This window comes from Camellia sinensis, chromosome 9 (genome assembly GCF_055761805.1).
Source record: "Camellia sinensis isolate YWXY chromosome 9, ASM5576180v1, whole genome shotgun sequence".
Classification (NCBI taxonomy): Eukaryota; Viridiplantae; Streptophyta; class Magnoliopsida; order Ericales; family Theaceae; genus Camellia; species Camellia sinensis.
In genome coordinates this window covers 81506178-81523867 of record NC_138969.1, presented here as the reverse complement: position 1 = coordinate 81523867, position 17690 = coordinate 81506178, and positions in this window count along the sequence as shown.

Genomic DNA, 17690 nt, shown 5'->3' with positions numbered 1-17690 from the left:
TCCTTTGCCCAGTTGCTTGGGGCAACTGCCCAATGAGATCCATGCCCCATTGGGCAAATGGCCATGGACTGGATACAGGGTTCAGGTCAGCAGCTGGCTGGTGTATCAAAGGTGCGAACCTTTGGCATTGTTCACACTTCTTCACGTAGGCTTCTGCATCTTTTTGCATGTAAGGCCACCAATACCCCTGGGTAATGGCCTTGTGAGCTAGTGATCTGCCCCCAGCGTGGCTTCCACAAATCCCTTCATGAATTTCATATAGAAAATCTTCAACCTGCAAAGGGTGTACGCACCTTAAAAGGGGTCCAGTGAAGGACCTTCTGTAGAGATGTCCGTCCGCTATCAGATTGAATCTTGCCAACTTCAATCTGACCTTGTGTGCTTCCTTGTGGTCTTCTGGGAGCTTTCCCTCTTTTAGGAATGCAACAATTGCATCCATCTAGCTTGGTCCCAAGTCCACACACATTGCTTCTTGTTCTGTGATCGGTTGTTCTATGCTCGGGCTTGACAGATAGTCAATCATTATTGTCCTTGTTTTTCCAGTTTGTATTGAACTTGCCATGTTGGCCAATGCGTCGGCGTGGTTGTTATCATCTCGGCTGACTTAAAGAAATCGGCAGTTGCGAAACAAGGCTGCCAGCCTGATGACTTCCTTTGCGTATGCCGACATCCTCTCGTCTCGGGTTGCAAACTCTCTTGTTGTCTGATTCACTATAAGTTGTGAATCGCAAAAAATTATTACCTCATCTGCTTCTGCTGCCACTGCCAGCTTTAGTCCTGCAATCAATGCTTCATATTCTACCTCATTGTTTGAGGCCTTGAACCCTAATCGAATAGACTATTCCAATATCTCCCCATCAAGAGATATTAACACTACTCCTGCCCCCGCTCCTTGCCGATTTGAGCTCCCATCGACAAACAGGCAAAAGGAGTCGCCGATGTAAATACTACAGGGTCTGAGTTTTTCCTTTCCTTGTTCTTTTGCCTTTGGCTGGGCTTCTCCTTATTTGCTTGGACATCGTTCATCTTGGCTCAACGGAGCCCGATGTTCGATGGATTTCGGCGTGAATTCGGCCACGAAAACAGCCAAAACTTGGCCTTTAATTGCTATTCTCGGCCTGAACTCCAGGTCGTACTGGCCCAAGGCCACTGCCCATCTTGCTATTCTTCCAGTTAAGTCTCCTTGTTGTAACAAGGACTTCAGTGGGTGCTCTGTTAGCACTATAATCTTGTGCGCTTGAAAGTAATGGTTCAGCTTCTTTGAAGCCATTACTAAGGCCAGCATTAATTTTTCTAGTGGTAAGTACCTTGTTTCTGCATCGGCCAAGGTTTTGTTTACATAATAAACAGCCTTTTGCTCCCTCTTTTTCCTCTCGGATTAGCACTGCACTTACTGCGTGTTCTGAAACTGCCAAATACAAAAATAGTTCTTCTCCAAGTTCAGGTGTTGAGAGGACTGGAGCCGTGGTCAGATACTTTTTTAGGTCGGCCAAAGCGGCCTCACATTCCTCCGTCCATAGGAAGTCCGTAGCCTTTTTCACCAGGTTGAAGAAAGGTTTACATTTGTCTGAGCTTCTGCTGATGAATCTGTTTAGGGCTGCGGCCCTTCCAGTTAGCATCTATACCTGTTTGCCGACGTCGGGCTCTTCAACTCTAGGATGGCCTTGATTTGATCTGGGCTGGCCTCAATGCCCTTTCTTGTTACCAGGTACCCCAGAAACCTACCTGATCCAACTCCAAACGCGTACTTCGATGCGTTGAGTCAGAGCTGGTATGTTTTGAGTATATCAAAGACCTCTTTTAGGTTGGCAAGATGACCCTGAGGTTCCTTGGTCTTCACGACCATGTCATCGATGTAGACCTCTACTGTTCGGCCAATCAGGTGTTTGAACATTTTGGTTACCAACCTTTGGTAAGCTGCTCCTATGTTTTTCAACCCGAAAGGCATTACTCTGTAACAGTACAGGCCTTTTGGGGTGATGAATGCGATTTTTTCTTCGTCTGGGGGGTATATGGCGATCTGGTGGTACCCTCTGTAGACGTCTAGAAAACTCATTCTTCCATGCCCTGAAGTGGCATCTACTAGCTGGTCAATTTTGGGCAGGGGAAAGCTGTCTTTGGGACAGGCTTTGTTGAGGCTGGTAAAGTCTACACAGACCCTCCATTTACCGTTCTTCTTCTTTACCACCACTGTATTGGATAGTCATGTTGGGTAGTGTACTTCTCTAATGGCCCTAGCCTCCAGAAGTCTATCTACTTCTTCTTCTACTGCTTCGACGTGTACCAGCGTCAGTCTTCTGGCTCGCTGAATTACGGGTTTAGCTGACCTGTCGACATTCAGTTTGTGGCAAGTGACCTCGGGGTCAATGCTAGGCATTTCGTAAGGTGTCCAAGTGAACACCTCAATATTTGCTCTTAAAAAAGTTTCTAACTCTTTTTCCTCTTCTTTGGCTAAGCCCGAGCCGAGAAGAAAGAAGCGCGTCTTCATCCCCATCTTGGACGAGGATTTTCTTTAGTGCCTCTTCACTCTTCTCGGCTGGTTCTTTGCCGACGTCTTCTAGGACTTCCACGCCCTCATCTTCAATTTCTGCCTTCTCTGGCTCTCGCACGCTGCAGGTAGATTTCATTGCTGCCATGTAGCAATTCTTCGCCTGTAGCTGATCGCCTCTAACTTCCTCTATCCCATGCTCTGTTGGGAATCGCAATAGTTGATGCAATGTTGAGGGAACCCCTATGGCATGCAACCATGGCCTTCCCAAGATGATGTTGTATGGTGAGGGCGTGTCGATTACCATGAATTCTGTCTTGATCTTCTTAGTGCCAGCTTGTACTTCCAAGCTTATTGCGCCTAGTGGCCACGTCGGCGTCCCATTGAAGCCGACCATCAGGCCATTGGATTGCTCCAAGTCATCAGGATGAAGGCCCAGCTCTTTGTAACATCTAATATACATGATGTCGCAAGAGCTACCTTGATCAATTAGGATGCGTTTCACTTGGCACTCCCTAACCTGGAGGGATACTACCAAGGCATCATTGTGTGGATGTTGGACCATCTCTAGGTCGGCTTCAGTAAAGGCTATCGTCAGTCCCTGGCATTCTTCAGGCCGAGGTCTTTTATGTTTGACCTGGTTTACGTGCTGTAGGTGTTTTACCTTCTGGGTCTCCCTTCGTATGTCGTTTTCGTTCACTTTTGAGTGAATTACATTAACCACCCGTGGCCCTCCTGCCTGTGGTTGCTGTGCTGGGGGAGGCGGAGCTGCTGGTGCTTGAGGCAATCTTGCCTGTTCTTCCCTTGTCCTTGCCTCATCGACAAGGTCCCTCAGATGGCCTTGCCTTACCAAGTCTTCTAGGTGTGCTTTTAGGGCTCTGCAACCCTGAGTTGGGTGCCCTTCTTCATTGTGGTAAGCACAACGCCTACCGACGTTTCTTCCCATAAATTCCCCTGGTGTTCTTGTCGGTCCTCTGAAATAGGGTTGGTTTCGTATTTGATCCAGGACTTTGTGGATCGGGACTCGAAATACAGTCGTCACTGCCTGTTTAGCCCTCAATTCCGTTTCTTGTTTGATCGGTCCATTGTTACCTCGGCTTCGCTTCGGCGAGCCGTTTCCTTTCTCCTACTTTGTCTCTTTGTTTCCCGATGTATCCTCCTCGGCTCTGGCGTACTTCTCGATTCTCGCCATGAGTTCTTCCATGCTTTTTGGCAATGTTTTTGCCAAAGACTTCCGTAGTGGGCAGTCATCTTTCAGGCCGTTCTTGAAAGACACAACCGCCACCTCTTGGTTGCATTCAGGTATTCGATTGAACACCTCGTAGTATCTTTTTGCGTAGGCCCTAAGGCCTTTATCCTTGCTGATTTTTAAAGCCATCAATGTGTCGACCCTCAAGGGCTGTAGTTTGTTCGTCACAAACCTGGCCACAAACATCTCGGCCAGGCCTTCCCAAGTCTTTACGCTTCCCTTCGGTAGTTTATGGACCCAATCTGATGCAATCTCCCCGAAGGATGAGGGGAATACTTTGCAGAGCAACAGTTCGTTCCCACTATATAATGCCATTGAATTCAGATATAGTCCAACATGAAAGTTGGGATCTGACTTACCATCATATATTTGGAACCTCGGCATACTGAATCTCTTTGGTGCTTTAAATTTGTCCAATTCCACCGAGAATGGTGTCTTTGGCTTAACCGGGGAAGTTACCTCGGCTTCAGCATTCTGTTGCTTCCTCTTGAGGTAATCTCTCAAGTCTTCTTTACTCCTTCCTGGAGCTCGGCTATCTTTGGACTTCAATCTTTTCGGCATACTACTTTCGGCCTCGTGGTGAGCCCGTTTTAATCTTTCTCCATTGGTTGTGTCAAAGCAGAGCGCCTGCCCTTGAACATGCCGATGTTCTTTGGGCTCTGGGTCCTTCGTGTGATACGTCCTTTGGGACTCCTCCCGTCTCGGCTCCTATCGTCCGATTTTCCTGGAAGGTCGGCGAGAGTGCCTTCCGCTCCTGGTGTGCTGAGGGGCTTCGAGGATTTTTTCCTTCCTCCCTTCTAGGTATTAGTTGCTGGAATCGGCATATCGTGCAGCGGGTACGGTGGCTGCATGACATTGTTTTGCATCATGAAGTTGACAACCGACTGCAGGTCTGCCAACTTGTTTACCAATTCTTTTACTTCTTCATCCCTCCGCAGGCATCTATCTCTCCATACCTGGAGGTTATCTTCGTTATGGTACTTGCTTTGGTCTGTCTTCTTCGAAGTGTCGCCCTCTTGGCCGACGTCGTTCTCTCCGTGGCCCTGGTCACGGGTTTCTGCATTGTGGTTGTCTCCTTCAATATCAAGGTCGATTGGTCTGCCACTCCCAGTAGGAGCGTTGTTCCCAATCTTTTCCTTCTGTCCATTACTGGGCCATCTATTCTTCTAATTTCCCACAGACGGCGCCAAATTGTATGAGTAATTTTCTAGCCACACTGCCCGTTTAGTAATCAACTAGAGAGCACTGGCAGAATAGATGGCTTCAGTTAACCTGTAACAGAAAGAAAAGGCTCCGGCGGTGGCTCTTCCACCCGGGGGCACTCCGACGATCAAGTCAGTATATCTCTCAAAGATAATCAAGTGCTAAACTCACTGCTCAAAGCATAAATTACGTACCTTAGACCCACGGGGGTGCCTCTCTTTTATAGTTTACTTAATCCTAATCCCACTAGAAGCTTCACTTCTATGGATTCCAATTCAGTACTTACTTTGGACTCCTCAAGAGATAAAGATAAACTCTCTAAGAGTTTTATCCTTATCTTGCCTAAATCTCCTCTTTATTCTAGGACTCTTGTCCCTTATCTTTTATCATCTTATCTCGGATTCCGATATTTTCGGAGATAACCTCGGCATCAAGACCAGGACACGTGGCACCTCGACTGACACGTCGGCGTCACCCTGCCACGTGTTGGTATTCAGAAAATATATCCCCACAGTAATACTAGGATAAAGTACTATATAGGATTATTGTTTCCAGACTTGGCGAAAGTCTCTAAATATCTATTAATACATAAGGTCAAGTTTGGCAAGTTGAAAAAAAATTAAAAAGTCAGAAAATTACTCAAAAAGTTAAAAAGTTATCACTATTCACCAAAAATCAAAAAGTACGGCTGCACAACTCTCAATCCTAATTTTTCCTTACAGACTAATTTATACAATTTTTTAATGCACATCTTTCTATAAAAAGTCAAAAAGTTAACCCAAACATCCATATTTTTTCTCTCAATTTTTTAGTCTAAAAAGACAAAAAATATACTTATTTAGGACATCTTAAACAATCCCTAAATATCTATAATAATTGTAGCCACAATATTGCATTATGGATTATAATTGCCATTTAGAGTGTTTATTTAAATTTTTTTGAAAATCTGTAAGTATTGACACCTTGGCCCGCATTTGGTTTTATTACTGGAGTTAAAAAAGCAAAAAAATAAATAAAATAGGCTATATAATCCAATACGACAAAATATTACTATTTATCGATAATTATTATATTTTTTCTCTCACAAAAATTTAAAAAATTTCAAAATATAAACCAAACAAAATTAAAAAAACCAAATTAAAAAAATCTCAACATAAAAAAAATTAACTATATTAATCAACGTCGAGCGACTCCTTAGTTGGTCGCTAGGGAGTGGTATGCTTTTTAAGCCTGACAACAAAGGTCATCTTAATGTAGGGGAATATCATTTTACAAAAATATTTCTTCTCCGAATGTAAAAATTGTATTTAAACCTCAGAAAGTTAAGTAGTGGCTGGGAGTATATGAACCCATTTGGTATAAATTTATTATAAGTTAATTAAAAAATAGAGGTTAAAATTATTATTCTCTCATCTTTTAAATAATTAATTTTTTAAAAAAATTATTTAATTTATTTTTACATAATAAATTATAAGCATAAATTACACCAAATAATTTGAGGCAAATTTTAAATTAAAAATAAAATATAAATAATCCATTCAAACTCTAACAACGGGAAATGCTATGGTGTGCACTCTTTATCATATGCACCCAATTACAAAATGTGTAATTTTATCATAAAATTTCATAATATTAACCACAAAATACTTAATTTCGCCACAAATTGGAGTTATAAAACATATCATAACCAAATCACAAACTTTTACAATATTAATTATAAAATTTTAGACATTTTATTACACTAATTTATGGGAACGTTACAAATTTTTTGATTAATATTATAAAATTTTATGATAAAATTACACATTTTTATAATAAATTACATGTAGGACTCGTTTGACAATATCATTTTTTAGCCTAAAAGTCAAAAAGTCACTAAAAAAATCAAAAAGTCAACAACTTATACTAAAAAGTCAAAGATTCCCTTTTTCCTTTACTCTTTGCACATCTTTTCGTAAAAAATAAAAAAATAATCCAAAACATACTAATTTTTTTTACATCAAAGGGTCGTTTGGGAAGTACTAAATTAGTATATTTTTTTGACTTTTTGCGAAAAAATGTGAAATATGAATTGGATTTGAAGTGATATAATAGAGAAGTGAATGACCCAAACAAGATGATTGTGACCCAAATATGATAATGTACCAAAATAGTATGTGTTATTTTAGTACATGCCAAACAAGTATTAAATTTTAGCTAAAAAATTAAAAACTTACTAAAAAAATATATTCCTGTCGAGCAAGAAATAATATTCTCGTATAATCCTGTTGTGCTCCTCCAAACGTCGTCGCTTTACTCCCTGAAAACACAAACGTGAGCTAGCCGGCGGGTATGTGCCAGATACCTCTCCGATGCCTAAGTTAACAGAATAGACAAATAAACAAAAGCTCTGTGTATTCGGGAATCAAAGTTGTGTTACCTCTCCATAGGTGATGTTATGAGCTTTTATAGGTTCCGCGTGGTACAATCCTAGTAGGACTCTTATTCCTCCATGCAGAGTCCTCCTAGGAATCACACTCCTAAAAGATAGTGCTTATCCTTCAACACCCCCTTCATTGTTTAAATCAAGTGAGATGATTTCACCCCGGTTGTATGACAAAACGACCGGGCTAACACAGCCATGCTATACTGGTAGAAATGACTGAGCTCCATTTAGCTCGATTCTCCTCTCTATTGCCTGTAGCTTGGTTTGGTCTACCGAAACCGAGCTAACTGTAGTCAGCTTTGACCAAGCTATCCGTAGCAGGCTACGACTGAGCTAACGAGAGCAAGGTCCACAAGCCCAAATACCTCGGTCTTAAATACTATGACCGAGCTAACTATGTCCATTCCAACTGCGGTAACTGTAAGCACTCTTGGACCGAGCTAACACTTGCCAAGTCCCTTTTACCCAGACTTTCTCACCGCAGCCCATTACCCAGCTCGACCCAATTTTCTTATAAATTACCTTCTCAATTGCCCCTTAATTCCATCTGCGCAACATGATTGGGATTACTCTTCTTCCTGTCGAGCTAAAAAACTTTAGCCTTTTAACCGAGCTAGTATGCCGCCGGGCTACCGGTTGGTACGGTTACAAAACGTCTTTTCAGTCGTACTGAAACTGAATCGCTTCCCATTCCGAGGACCCGTGGCGAGCTGTCATTCGCCTGGCGTAGCTGTCACGCCGTCTTCGTACTTCACAAAATTTGAACAGTCCCGCCATTTTGCTTCCCTTTTCATAAAACCGTTTCACCTGAACTATTCATCTCCTCTCTCTCTCTTTCCTCTGAGTTTTTATTTTGCTTCAATACTGCTTCAATACTGCTACTGTAAAAGCTCGTATTCTTTGCTAAGATTGCTCTCATCTTCAGTCCCCCCATCTTGAACTGGTAAGTAACTCAAATCTGTTTCCTGTTTGCTGATATCGTCCATGTTTACATAGCATACTTAGTTGTATGTTTTTCAAAACATATGTTCTATTTTTGCTTAGCCTTGTGTTTTCTGAGGAAAAAACCTTGTAATGTGACCAGTGTATATATGATCAATCTGAACTATCTTCCCTTTGATCCAAAATCTCACTTCAACCGAACTAGGATACTGTTTGTGTTAGGTGTAAGCTTAGCGAAACGAAACAACCGAACTAAAACTCGTAGTAACGATAATCCTGAGTACCTTTCGCTATACTTTTAGCCGGACTAACGAGCTGCCTTAGGTTCACATAACACCGCGCTAGAATGCCTTACCCATTGACCGATCTACGACTTGGGGCTAGACCAGTTTCCTTAGTCCAAACCGAACTAAGAATGCTGTCCCAAAGGCTCAACCGATCTAAAGCCCTTTGCTCAAATTGAGATAAGAATGGATAGCATCTCGCGTAGCTGTGCTAGGACTTCATTTATCTTGCCTTTGTACTTTTAGCACGATCCAACGATCAGTGCTCAACACCTTTTTCTTTTACTTTGCAGACTTAGGTTGGCCAGGCATTCCTTTGAGCGCTCAACCGAGCTATTCAGCGTCATTTCTCGACCGAGCTAATACTTAAGCTAATTTATTCATAATTTAATAGCAAATGGGTAAATATAGGTTTTTAGTAAACACACCAAGGGCCATGGCCGAGTTCCGAAGGGACCACCATATCCCTGATGATGTCCATCTTACCTTAGCCGAACTAGATACCATACCTTGGGGAAACCTTGGCTTTGTTCCTTTTACCCTTCTTTCGATTGTAGAAACCGGACTGCGATTCCCTGTACAACCCCTTCTTTGTGAATTCTTCAGACAAACAAACCTTTGCCCTACCCAGCTTTCCACCAATTCTTACCGCATAATAAATGGCATCGCCGAGCTAAACCGCCGGGCTGGCCTTAATCTTGGTTTAGCTGAGCTCTTCCACCAATATTCCATAAGATCAAACGAAGATGGCTGGGTTTACTATCTAAGAATAAGGCGCCAGCGTGAAAAGATAATAAAGAACACCCCGGACAAGGATGTAAATGATGATGATTTCTTCTGGGTTTCTGGGAACTTTGAAGACCACGAAGCCCATATCCCGGGTGATCGAATTAATTGGAATAAAGGAGTCGTCGGTATAACTACCTTGGCCCAATTTCATGTTCTTTCTCTTACTTCGGTACTCATTTTTAACCGTACTAACTGTTGTCTCCTTCTTTCATGCAGATTTGAACTTTCTCAAGTCCCAGTACAGCTACCCCAACCTGAACACACTTCGCGCCGCACTCCGATATCCAAACAAGAGTTGGGCCGAGCTACTAAATTTTGAACCAACCTACCGATATAGTAGCCGTAGGAAGACCAAGGTGACCAATTTCCTCTTAGAGCCATCCCCAAAACCTGATCCTTTCCTTCTACAAATCAACTTGATCCCATTGACTGCGGAGCAAGGGATGACCAAGAAAAGAGCAATAAGGGCCCTTCTAACCGAAACAAACCAGGGCGAGGTACCACTAGCCAGCCAACCTCAAGAGACCGTGGTAGCCCTGCCAACCCATCAGCCTTCAACATCTCGGGCAAGCAAGCGTGCTCGGATTTCCACAACCGAGCCACGCCTTGTTGATGAAGAAGATACCATTCTCCTACAGTCCACTCCACCAAGCCCACAACCGGAGCGCTCAGACTGAGCTAGCTCCTCCAAGTGGGTGCCAAAGGTCACCATTAGGAACCGCGCTATCACTGACTCCGATTCAGTAGTACGGTTAAAAATGAGTACCGAAGTAAGAGAAAGAACATGAATCAATACTGTCTGCCTTTTTCTTTCTAATACCATTGACTTTGAATGTGGCCAATACCATTAACAACAGTTAGTACGGTTAAGAGAAAAAACATCTTTTAGCTCAATTCTTACAGTTGAATCTGGCTAATCTCGCCGGTATTGGTAAGTTCTCTTTTTCTTTCTCCAAATTTCAACATCTTTTAGCTCGGTTCTTACTCAATACTGTCTCCCTCCCCTCGTAGGCCTTACAGAAGAACCACATTGCCCACAAACGCGTGCTGGAACTAAGAAAAACTACAAGGAAGGCCATGGCAGAGGCCAATGAAAAAATGGCCGCACTAAAAGAATCTCAACAAAAGATGGCCGAGCTACAGGCTGAAATAGCCCGGCTCACTGGCCTAGTCAACTCAGTCGAAGCTGATAAGAAGAAGGCTGCGGCCGTGGTGAAAGATAAATACTTGCGCGAGCTGGCCAAGCTCGAGGGAAAAAAGAACGCCGAGATAACTGAGCTGGAAAAGAAGGTTGAAGACGTGGAAGACCGCGGTTTCAAGGAGAGGGAGACCACTTACATCAAGCAATGTGAGGCTGCAAAAGATCTTTTCTTCAAGTGTGGATGGATGGCGACTGTGGCGCAGCTCGGTTATAGCCCAGAGACTGAGGTCTTCAACCCTCATCCGTATTTCATACCGAGCTCTATGGCGGAGTACGCTGCCGCTATTCAACAAAAATTTCTGGAAGAAGAGGACGAAGATGCTGCTCCAGAAGACAACACCCAGCCCGGTCGCCAGTCTATCTCCCCAACTCCAGTGGTCTCCATCCCTCCTTTGCCTATTGTGTTTGATGCGGTGCCTCCAACCGAGCTGAACCAAGAGGTGCTTGCAACAACCGAGCTACCTCTGGGTGAAGACCGGGTTGTTTTGGACGCCGATTTAGATGACCTCTTTGCTTGATTATGTACTTCTCTTTTCTTTTAGGTGCTAACTTTAGAAGTTTTTGTAACCGGGCTACGGCCCCATCTTTTGTACTTTGCTTTGCATTATCAATGAAATCATCTTTTGTTTTCTTTAACTGTTTATTCGGTTTCTTTCTATGCTTGTATTTACTTTCCAAATGTTATCTGAATTTAGTGTAACATTCTTTGGCTGAGATATTTATCCCGATTTTAACTTTGTAATCTAACTGGCCATACCTGCCAACCTCTTCAGCCTAGATTCTTATCTCTGCTGAAGAACAATAAGTGTTGGTTTTTCCAGCCAACCACTTTTCAGTCTGGGTCTTTACCTCGGTTGAAGAGTACTAAGTGTTGGTTTTACAAGCCAACCACTCTTCATCCTTGATCCTTATCTCGGCTGCGGAGTACTAAGTGTTGGTTTTTCCAGTCAACTTCTTCAGAAGAACAATAAGTGTTGGTTTTTACAGCCAACCTCTTCAACTAGATTCTTATCTCGGTTGAAGAACAATGAGTGTTGGTTTTTCCAGCCAACCTCTTCAGCCTAGATTCTTATCTCGGCTAAAGAACAATAAATGTTGGTTTTTTCCAGCCAACCTCTTCAGCCTAGATTCTTATCTCGGCTGAAGAGAGCTCAAAGTTGGTTTTTCCTTCTAACCTAAAGTAAAGTGTTTGGTTATGTCGACCAAACGTTCTGCAGCCTAGATCCTTATCCTAGGCTTAGGAGAAGTGTTAGTTTCTCCAGCCAACCTCTAAGTTGGTTATTCCTGCCAACCTAGAGTAAAGTGTCTGGTTATTCCTGCCAAACGTCCTGCAGCCTGGATCCTTATCCTAGGCTTAGGAGGGGTGTTGGTTGGTTTTTCCAGCCAACCTCTTCAGCCCAGATCTTAATTCTAGCTGAAGAGAGTACAAAGTTGGGTATTCCGGCCAACTCTGCTTTTGTTTCCCCTAACTTACTAAAACAACTTTTACAGAATAAAACAATTGTGCTGAAAAAAACTACTTGTTTTATTGAGGAAAAGAAAAATGACAAGTATGTCTAAAGAAAAAGCTAAAAATAAAATAGTTTGAGATTGGCAGTGTTCCATGGCCTGGGAATGGCTTTGCTGTCCTCGTCTTCCAAGTGGTATGCCCCTTTTCCTGCTAGCCCAACCACTTTGTAAGGTCCTTCCCAATTGGGCCCTAGCTTGCCGTCTCCGGGTACCAGGGTGTTTCCCATTACTTTGCGTAGTACCCAATCTCTAACCTTGAATTGCCTTGGATGCACTTCTTGTTATACTTTTTGGACAACTCTTGCTGATATGAGGCAATGTGAACCAATGCTCTTTCTCTTCTTTCTTCCGCAAGGTCGAGTTCCAAGGCTATGGCTTCCCCATTTAAGTCTGGATCGAAATTCTCGCTTCTGATGATGGGGAGGCCAATTTCCAGTGGGATTACTGCTTCCAAGCCGTAGGCTAAGGAGAATGGCGTTTCTCTAGTTGATCGTCGAGGTGTGGTACGGTAAGCCCATAAAACATAAGGAAGCTCCTCAGCCCACTTTCCTTTTGCTTTCTCTAACCTTTTCTTCAATCCATCCAAGACAACCTTGTTTGATGCTTCTGCCTGGCCATTTGTTTGGGGGTATGCCGGTGTAGAGTTGTAGAATTCTATCTTGTACTCCTCACAAAAGCCTCTACAAATTTTGTCGTCGAACTGGGTGCCGTTGTCTGATATCAACGCCTTGGGTATACCGAACCGAGTGATTATATTCTGCCAGACAAACTTCTTCACATCTTTCTCCTTTATTGATGCTAGTGCTTCTGCTTACACCCACTTTGTGAAGTAGTCTGTTGCTGCTAGAAAGAACTTCCTGTTGTCGGGCGCCGTTGGGAGTGGTCCTACTATGTCCAAGCCCCACATTGCGAAGGGCCATGGGCTAGTTAATGGTAGAAGCTCTCTGGCTGGCTGATGTAATTGGTGTGCGAACTTCTGACATTTCTCGCACTTCTTTACATACTTCTCCGATTCTGCTTGTATATAGGGCCACCAATATCTTTGTGAAATTGCTCTGTAGGCTAAAGATCTTCCTCCTTGGTGGCTGCCGCATACGCCATCGTGAATCTCGAACAGGATTGTTTCGACCTTGCTGGGATGGACACACTTCAGGTAAGGTCCTGTGAAGGATTTCTTGTACAAGGCCATTGATAGAGAGAGCCAAAATCATTGCGACTTGGCTCTAATCTTGTTGGCCTCCTTCTTCTTTTCGGGTAAAATGCCGTCTTTTAGGAACACTATGATGGGATCCATCCATGAAGGGCCTAGTTCGGCGCAACATACTTCTTCTACTTCAGGTTATTCAATGCTTGGTCTGGGTAGGAAGTCGATCAGTAGTGGATGTGGGATGGATGTATCTGCCATTGAAGCAAAGCCTGCTTTTTCATCTGCTCTGCTGTTTTCTTCTCTGCCAATCTGCTTTATCCGCACTACTTCGAACTTCATGATCTCTTTTCTGACTAACTCTTGGTACTTAGCCATCCTTTCATCATTTGCCTCGTAGTCGCCTAAAATCTGGTTTACCACCAACTGTGAGTCACTGTAGACCATGAGCTCGGTGGCCATCATGTAGAACGCTGATTTTAGTCCTGCTAAAAGTGCTTCATACTCTGCCTCGTTGTTTGATGCTGGGAAGCCAAGATTGACTGCATGTTCCACCACTAGGCCATTTGGTGAGATGAGGACTATACCGAGTCCTGCTCCGTGCCTGTTGGATGCTCCATCCACAAAAAGCTTCCACATCTCTCCAACGAATAGCTTCTAGCAGGTGGAGGGATCGGATGATGCCTTGGGGTCCTGAGTGTTGCTAGTGTTTTCTTCAAAGTCCACACTTACTGTTTGCCCCTCGCTATCTGATTGTACCGAGTCTTTATTTGTTGATGGGTCTTTGCTTGGTGCTGTATGGTTTGTTTCTTCCAGCTTGTCATTACTTTGATCTATTTTGGGATGTGGCTGGGTGTCTTGTATTAGGGGTTGCGCTATTTCGGCGCCACTTTCTATCCGTATTTCGGTTGTACCCGTTAAGTCAACTAGGCAGACGTGATGACTTCCTAGTGTGAATTCTGTGACAAAGTCTTCCAAAGCTTGGGCTTTTATCGCGGTTCTGGGTTGAAACTTGATGTCAAACTGTCCTAACTCTACTGCCCACTTTAAGATTCGCCCAAAAAAGTTTGTCCTCTCGAACAAAGCTTTTAATAGAAAAGCTGTAAGAACGATTATGGTGTGGGCGTGAAAGGAGTGCGACAACTTCCTTGAGGCCATCATCAAGGCAAAGGCCAGTTTTTTCAATGGTAAGTACCTAGTTTCTGCGCCCAGCAATGTCTTGCTGACATAAAAGATGAGCAGATGTTGGATTCCTTCCGCTCGGACCAACACTACGCTAATTGCGTGCTGTGAGACTGCTAGGTACAAAAATAGTTCTTCTCCAGGTATTGGGGTCACTAGTAGCAGTTAAGAAGACATGTATTCCTTCAAACTTTCTAGGGCGTGGTCGCATTCTTCATCCCACTCAAACTTGGCCTTTAGTGCTTGAAAAAATGGTCGACATCTGTCTGACGGCTGACTTATGAACCGGTTTAGTGCGGCTGCCATACCGGTGAGATGTTGTACTTCTTTTGCTGAGTTGGGCCTCTCTAGATCCTGAATTGCTTTGATTTGAGAAGGGTCTGCCTCTATACCTCTGTTGGTCACCAGGAAGCCTAGGAATTTGCCTGATACTACGTTGAATGCACACTTAGATGCATTAAGGCTCAACTTGTGCTTCTTTAGGATCTGAAACATCTCACCTAGGTCCCTGAGATGGTTATTCTCATCCTTGCTTTTGACTACCATGTCATCGATGTAAGCCTTCATTGTTCTGCTTAACAATGGTTCGAATATCTTGGTGATTATCCGCTGGAAATGTTACCCCTGCGTTTTTTAGGCCAAAGGGCATGACCTTGTAGCAATACAGTCCTCTTGGCGTTGTAAAGGATGTGACCTCCTGGTTTGGTTCATACATAGCGATCTGATGGTAACCTCTGTACGCATCAAGAAAGCTAAGTCGATTGTGTCCTGCCGTTAGGTCTACCAGTCGGTCTATCCGTAGTAGGGAAAAGCTGTCTTTTGGGCATGCCTTGTTGACTGTTTTGTAGTCCACGCAGACACGCCATTTTCCATTATTCTTTGGCACCACTACTGTATTGGATATCACTTGGGATAGTGCACTTCTCTGATAGCTCCTGCCTCTAGAAGGTTTCCCACTTCTTCCACCACCATCTCGGCGTGGTGGAGTGCTGATCTGCGAGTGCGTTGTATGATTAGTCTTGCAGTTGGGTGGACATTCAATTGGTGACAGATGAAGTTTGGGTCAATGCCAGGCATGTCATACGGCGTCCACGCAAGCACTTCGATGTTAGAGGTCAAGAATTCCATGACCTCTATTCTCTCAGTGCTGGACATAGATGTGCCAAGCAAAAAGAACTTTTCCGGGTCCTTTTCATCTATTCTTTCCTGTACCAAGTCTTCCACTGCCTTCTGTTCAGCGGCTTTGCCAACATCCGCAAACAATTCATTGCTTTCAGGTTCTTCCACCATCTGAACAAACCCTTTGGTAGCTCGACCACCATTTACTGTGACGAAGCACTGCTTGGACATAATTTGGTCTTCAAAGACTTCTTCAATTACTTTGGCTTCGTTGGGAAACCACATTACTTGATGGTAGGTTGACGCTACCGATTGCATGGCATATAGCCATGTCCTTTCCAAGATTATGTTGTAAGTGGAAGGGACTTTTAATACCCAGAATTCCACTTGTTTCGTCATGCTTCCTGCTCTGACTGGGAGGATAATCTTGCCAACTAGCCACTCTGGAATTGAGTTGAATCCGATCAGGGGAGATACGGCAGGTGCCAAGTCTTTGTCCTTCAATTTCAATTGTTTGAAGATTTCGTAATACATTATCTCACATGAGCTCCCTTGGTCAATCAAAATTCGCTTGATGTCATAATCCTTGACGCGGAGAGTGATGACCAGTGCATCATTGTGAGGGCAATATATCCTTGCCAAGTCTCTGTCTGAAAACGACATGACGTTTGTGGCCTCTGTTCTCCCCTTTTTAATGGTGCGCTGCGCACTTAATACCTCCCTTAAGTGCTCAGCCTTCTTTATCATTCCCCTGAGCTCACATACTCGCTCAGGTTCGAATACCCCATGTATTACGTTTATCACACCTTGGGGTGGGGCGTCGATTGGCGTTTCGTCTGGGTGATCGTGGTTTTGGGGGGCTAGCTGTGTCCCTCCCTCAATGTACTGATCCAGATGCCCAGCTGCCACTAACTCTTCCAGATGCTGTCTCAATGGCGTGCAATTTTCAGTGCGGTGCCCTTTTTCCTTATGGAAGGTGCACCGGATCTTTCGTCATAGTCCTTTTGTGCCTCTACCAATTTAGCTGGCCATCTGACGAAAGGTTCATCGCGTATCTCACTGAGAATCTGATAGATCGGTTTTTCGAACACTGTAGTAATGGCAGTGCGGACTCTCAACCACCTTTTATCGTGGTCTTCTCCGTTGTCCCGCCTGCCTCTCCCATTTCTGCTTGGACGTTCTACCGCATTGACTTTTGCAGAAGTTTTTTTATCTGGTATTGCGGCTGTACCAGACTTTGTTTTAGCAATCCTCTTCTACCCGAATGTGCTAGTGTACCCTCTCCATTAAGGCTTCCATTGTGAGGGGGGGCATCATGGTAATTGAGTCCCTCAGCCTGTTTCCGACTGGAAGACCTCTTTTGTACTGCACGATGGTGAGATTTGTGGGGCAATCTCCTATCTGGTTGAAGGTCTCCCAATAACGACTGTTGTAGGATCTCAACGTCTCCTTGTCGCTCATGTCAATGGAGAGTAGCTGGTCGATCTCTACTGGCGTCTTGGTGTTCGTTCTGAACCTTGTCACGAACGCCTCCGCTAATTTCACCCAGAAAGCTATGCTGCCTTCTGGTAGCCTTTCGAACCAGGTTAAACCTAGGTCGCCAAGGCTAGATGGGAATATGATGCACATCAAAGCCTCGTTCCGCCGATATACTGCCATGACTTGGCGAAAGTGGCTTAGGTGCATGTAGGGGTATATCTTCCCCTTGTAAGTCGTAAATTTAGGCTGGATGAAGCCTGAAGGTAGTGGTGCGTTCTCAATCACCAGAACGAACGGCGAGCTACGTAGCCTTGCCAATGCTTTATCTATTGGTTCGTAGGCAAGGTGCGGTATTGGCATTCCTACCTCGACACTTCCATGCGTCCGAGGAGCCAACCGCTGAAGGGTTGAAACTTTGTGCAGGTTGTGTGCCCTGGCATCCTCCTTCCGTCATGCCCTTTCTTCAAGCACAGTCCGTAAGTCGGACGATCTAGACAACTTCGTTCCCCTAGATGATGTCTGGTGCGTATGTGAGGGTCGATAGGTGCTTCCCTCAGTGTAAGACCTCGATGTTCTCGTTCTCTCAGGCTTGGAGTAACGAGTCCTGGAAGTTCTTGATTGAGTGTCGCCTGTTTTGAAGCTTCTACTCTCTGCTTGTGATGGCATGGTATGCCTA